Source organism: Peromyscus maniculatus, chromosome 11 (assembly GCF_049852395.1).
Source record: "Peromyscus maniculatus bairdii isolate BWxNUB_F1_BW_parent chromosome 11, HU_Pman_BW_mat_3.1, whole genome shotgun sequence".
NCBI classification, from domain to species: Eukaryota; Metazoa; Chordata; class Mammalia; order Rodentia; family Cricetidae; genus Peromyscus; species Peromyscus maniculatus.
The window spans coordinates 98,312,643-98,318,642 of NC_134862.1; the positions used below are offsets into that span (position 1 = coordinate 98,312,643).

General features: G+C 45.2%; 1 protein-coding gene across 2 annotated transcripts in view; it reads right to left on the bottom strand.

Moving 5' to 3' along the window:
• Positions 1-1,349, bottom strand: part of Kcnk2 (potassium two pore domain channel subfamily K member 2) — a 197,612-nt gene extending 196,263 nt beyond the window's left edge. The window contains exon 1 of one of the 2 annotated variants that reach the window (XM_076548186.1): positions 1,194-1,349. The gene's annotated coding sequence lies outside the window, so the exon portion shown is untranslated. Of the gene's footprint in view, positions 1-298; positions 381-1,193 lie in introns of those variants that run through there. The other variant, XM_076548187.1, reaches the window with a different exon arrangement.
• Positions 1,350-6,000: the final 4,651 nt, after the last annotated feature.

Sequence of the window (6,000 nt, forward strand, 5' to 3'; positions counted from 1 at the left end):
GCTGCTCTGTGCAAGTGAAATGTGCTACTCAAGTCCTCTGTTTTTGCAGTTTAGTTCAGGAAGAAAACCCTGATTAAAATGAGGAATCATATCCCAGTTGTTCCTGAGAACTTAAAAGACAGACGCTCCTTCCTTATGAATGAGCTTATCAAAGTTGCTAGTATCGTTTGCTCTTGCTAGCTTGTGTCGTCTGCTGTACTATTTACACACAAAGCATCCATGTGCCTTGTGCGGCTTCAAGTCCCACCCAATAGCCACAGTAACACAAGCACAAACTATATTTTCAAATCGGGCTTACTGTGCTTTGAAGTACATAATGCTTTCCATTCCTGAACGGACAAAGAGATCTACATTGTCAAAGTTTATTTTTAAGCTCTTGTGCTTGCTAAGTGCGGTGGCAAACAGACGTCCTGTGCCTGCCGTGCCGTGACTGGAACCTATTAACACAAACAGATGAACGGCTGGCCACGCTCCATACAGGCTTTTACTTCGTTATTTCTTTCACCTTATCTAAACTGCATCGATTATCTTTCTTTCTTTCTTTTACATTAGGAATGTTATCAGTTTTATGACCTGGGTTGTTTTCAGTGGATTGGAATAGAGAAAAAGGGAAAGAGGGGGGAATAAGAACAAAGTTTCAAGGGGCATTTGCTGAGATAAGAAAGCAATTAAAGTTAAGAGTCTCCTTCTAGACTAGATCAGAGGGACATTCAGAGACCATAAAAGTGACAAAAAAAAAAACCTTTAAAAATATTGGAGGCTAAAACGAGAGAGAGGCGCAAAGGAGACAGTGAAGGAGGGAGAGAGCGATGCCTTGATCATCGGCAGTAATTCTTAACATATTTTCTTACTGTGGGGAAGGCAAACTGCTCTGGTTTGTATAACCCCCTACCGGTCTGCTCAAACCACCAAAATCAGCCGGCGTGTCATCCAATACCGGACTCGACTGTGGAAACACATCGTTGCTCTGTTAAAGCCGTAACAAAACACAGCTGAGCAGGGAGCGTGAGGTGTGGGGTGACCCTGAGGTAACGCAATCCGTGTTGTGGAGCCTCCAGCCCAGGTCTTGAACATCTGGGCTCAAGCAGCACTGTGTGGCCCGATGCATTAAATGCTGGCGGGAAGGGACCTGGTCTTTCCACCGCACAGGGACAATCCATGCTATTGAAATCATGCAAGAGACATATACTCACTTTTGTTCACATATTTTAAAAAGTCCCTCCTGTGCATGCATGTGTGTGCACATCAGAGCATCCTCCTTTCAGCTGGGTTCTTCAGAGTTAAGAGCGGGTTTTCAGCAAGCCTTGTCTGAACTCTGCTCTCAGGACACTGTTTGCTAGTTGACACTGATTCTTGCGAGACTTGCCTGTGTGGAGGGGACTGGAAAAGGAAATATAAGAAACAGTCATGCTAACTGGGCCAGAGTGTGACCCCTGACCTTGGTTTCATTAAGGTGCTCTTAGGCTATAATCTGATGAAGTTGCCAGCCACTGGCACCCTGAAGAATAAACTGAATCAGGTGGCAGCTGTCTCTTGAGCTTCATGAGGAAAGGCTTCTGCATCTCCACATCAAGTAACACCTCAGTGAAACATCAGAGGAGTCATTTGGTGCCGAAGTGCAAAAGTGAGGTTGTTTAAAATTAGCACCAAAGCATGGGCCAGTGGGTGGGAAAGCGGTACTCACTTTCTATATTAGTACAAGGGAAGGATGGCAGAATGCTAAGGATCTTAGTGAGGATGGACAGAAGCTTCTGGAACAAAAGTCACTCTGGGAATAACAAGTGGTTTGTAAAATATGGGACTGAAAGATAAGGATTGTATTAGTCAGGGTTCTCTAGAGGAACAGAATGATGGAATAAAGATGATAGATAGATAAATAGATAGATAGATAGACAGACAAATAGATGATAGATAGACAGAAAGACAGATAAAGGGATTTTATTAGAATGGCTTACAGGCTTGGTTCAGCTAGTCCAACAATGGCTGTCTACCAACGGAAAGTTCAAGAATCCATTAGTTCTTCGATCCATGAGGCTGGATGTATTAGCTGTCTCCAGTATACATTGGAATCCCAGAGAAGTAGGCTCTAATGCCAGGGAAGGGATGGACTTGCCAGTGAGAGCAAAGGCAAGCAGGCCAGGGGCAAGAGTGTCCTTCTTCCATGTCTTTTATATAGGCTGCCAGCAGAAGGTGTGGCCTAGATTTAAGGTGGGTCGTCTCCTCTCAAAAGATCTGGATTAAAGGTAGGTCTTCGTAGTTCAAATTATTTAATTAAGAAAAAGTCCTCACAGGTATACCCAGCTGCTTGGGGTTTAAAGATGTAATCAAGCTGACAACCAAGAATAGCCACATAAGGATGAATCTAATGTTGGTGGGAATTTCTCGTGGTACAGAAAGGGAAATATAGTTACAGTGGGGCATTGTGAGGCCATCCTGCTCATCAAGTTTCTACGGTGCGCTCATCAAGCTTCTATGGTGCCCCAGGTGATGTACTGAGAACAGAATTTTGTCTTTAAAATACAATCATGTAATTAGGCACAAAAGCTAAAAGCAGTTTGCAATGGTTGGCAAACTTAAGGCTGGTGTCTGAACTGGGCTTGGGTGAGAAGTGGAATTTGTCATACAAGAGGTGGAAGTACTTCCAGCGCAGTGGGGTGGGCATAGCACACCCAACCATGAGAAGGATCAAATGGTAGGTTGTTCTGGAGAAGAAGGTACGCTGACCGCAGTAGGTAATTTGGCCCCCAATTCATTTCACTTCTTCAACCATCTAAACAGACAAAGCAAGTCCAGTCTACACCAGCACCAGGGACTTCTGACCAACAGATGACACTGCCCTCTGCTCCCCAGCAAGGGGTGTGTGAGAACATCCTGCTCCAGCAGTATCCTGTTCTTTCTCCCAGCAAGAAGTCTTGTTCAAAGTATGTCTGAACATCAAGAATATTCAAAGTTTATTCACTCCCTTGGTTTCTGCTGATGTTCAAAGCCTCCTGAGTCAGGTGAAAGGCATTTGAAAAGCTGGCACACGGAATACAAACCTCAAGCACTCTTTCCTGGTTGGAGCCAAACCCAGACCTTTTCAGAGGCGTGAAAACACACAGCCACGTTGGTTTGCGTTCCTTCCCCAGGCCGCTTTCCCCGCTGGTGCTGGCCAGCACCACACAGAAGTCTTTCGACATGAGCCATCTCCAAGGAATTTTAAGTTCTGCCAAAAACAAGAGAGATTGGAAATTTCGTGAGACTGGCTATTCTTAGGCGGTTCCATCCCAGATTCCTAATGCGTGTGGCTCAGATAAGTATCTGCCAGGCATTGCCAACATTCTGAGGTCCACGGCTGAGCCTTCTTTCCACTCACAGCTCGGCACTGAGACCTCAAAGCAACAGTAAATGCAAGGGTTGTTGGAAATATTTGCTGCATGCCAGTCCTAGACCCCTTGCCTTTGTGGAAATGGGCTTAGAATGTCATTTGTAACACAAACATTGGGTTTGGATGTCCTCAGAACACATTCAATTTTCAGATGAGACATTTATTTTTTTTCTCTAAAATCAAATCGACCTATCCTAAAACAACCCTTCAATTATTTCCTTTATTTTTGTTTCCTTCCGTTTCTCTTTTTATCCTGGACAACTCAAAATATATTTTTTAAAAAATGTGAAAGGGCCAGGGGATATGGTGCAGGGGATCAGCGCAAGCAGGAGGACCTGAGTTCAGATCCCCAGCACCCATGTGAAAAGGCTAGACATGGCCACCTATATCTGAAAGCCCAGTGCTGGTGGGTGGTGGGGAGGACAGAGGAAGAAGGAGCACTGGGACTCACTGGCCAGCTAATTTAGCCTAAAACTGGAGGGCTTGAGAGTCGGTGAGAAACCCTGCCTCAAAGGAATGAGTAAAGCAGGACACCCGAAATCCTCCCCTGGCCTCCACATGCACACAGATGGGGGAGCACACCTGCACATACATATGTGCACACAGGCATATACCACACATATACACAGATGTGTCACATGTACAACAAATATATCTCAAAGCATATTAAGTGTGTACCAACTCAAGCTCTTTCTATTTGCCTATCTTTCACAAGAAAAACATATTTTAAAAATTTTTATCTATTTTTCATGCATGTGGATGTTTGCCTGTATGTGCACCACATGCAATCCCCTGGAACTGGAGTTACAGATGGTTGTGAGCTACCATGTGGGTGCTGGGAACCGAACATGGGTCCCCTGCAAGAGCAGTAAGAGCTCTTAACTGTTGAGCCACGTCTCCAATCCTGAAATGTGTATCTTAAACACAACTACAACTCCACTAGAGGGGTGACTGAATGTGTCAACCATTCTTGAGGACTGTGCCTGCTTCCCACCTCAGTGGCCTGGACAATGGGCATTTCCCCCCCTCTGAGAATATTTTTATTTATTTTTTTGAGAATTTCATATATGTGTGTTGTATTTACACCATTTCAACTCCTCCCTCCTCCCTTCTAACTCCTCCCATTCTGCCCACCTCCCTCTCAAATCCATGACCTCTTCTCCAATTGTTATTGTTACACACACACACACACACACACACACATACACAATTTATCGAGCCCATTTGTGTCACTCATGTACAGGTGCTTAGGGATGACTACTTGGTAGGGAATAATCTATCCGGGAGTTGGTTCCTGGGAAACAGAATCTTCCTCTCTTGGCAACCATTGGCTGCCTATAGCTCTTCACCTAGGTGTGAGGCCGTGAAATTTCACACACCCCACACTGCCATGTCAACTTGTGTGGTCATTATGTACGTCTAGTTCAGGTAACCGTTGAACTAGAGGTTCCATGGCTGCGACTTCCCTGTCAAGTCTAAAAGACACTAGATAGCAGCAGGCATCCTGATCTTTTGGCTCTGAGGATCTTTCTGCCCCCTCTTCCTTCACTTTTCCTGTGTTGTAGGAGCAGGGCATTTCTTGTTGTTCACTAGTCTATGGGTCAGCACGACAAATGTGGTATCATTGGGGCTTGTTCAAGCATGTTGGGCAGGGCACTGATAACCTGAGCTGGACTCTTTAATATGGCCTTGGTTAACTACATTCTGGTCCATGATAGGCTCAGCTGGGACAATTAAGGCCCTCCCCTTACATCATCTTACATGCGCATGTCTTTCACACAGGCAAATCCAGGCATGTTCCCAGCACTGTAGTGGGCCAAGACAAAAGAATTGTTTAGGCATGCCTGCCATCCAGCCTAGCCTCAAACTGACACGCTCCGAGTTTAGTCAGGTTCAGTTAGTGAAAGGCCCGGCAATAGAGCAGGACACAATAGAGTGTGAAATCATCCTCTGGGCTCCACGTCTGAACACACATGTATACATGCACACATACCCTCCCATAACATACAGTAAAGTCTGTCACATTCAAATTCCTTGGACAGGGTCTCACACAATACAAGATCAATGAGAGAACAATAGCTTTCAGTCCCCACACAGAGCAAAGCCAAATCCCTGGATGGATGGGAACGTCCCAGGATGGTACACGCAAAACACTAAATAGGGTGCCCATGTCACAGGCTGAACTGAGGCTGGGCCAGAGACAGAACTGTGGAACACACATCGAGAGCCAAATGAGTTCACAAAGCAGGATGAGAATGAAAGTTAGCAACAGGACATTAAACCATGAAGGGCCAGGTGATAAGGCTCTGGGGCAGTTTTGTGTGAATGGTTTGGAGAGGAGGCTAACACTCACCAAATCTGTGCTTCTGGAGACTGGCTAAAAGGATTTGGTTCCATGGTATAACAGGTCTTGAAGAGGTAACTAGAGAGCACCGTGGAAGGTATCCTGGTTATGGGTGTCCTGTCCTATGGCAGAACTTCCTTCCCTTCAATGACCTCCAACCCATGGTTCTCTTCAAGGAATAAGCACCCAGCATGCCCAGGTGTAAACATTTTAAAATGCAACCTGAAATCTTTCACAATGTTCATTTTTTGTTTTGTTGTTTTTTGAGAGAGGGTTTCTCTGTGTAGTT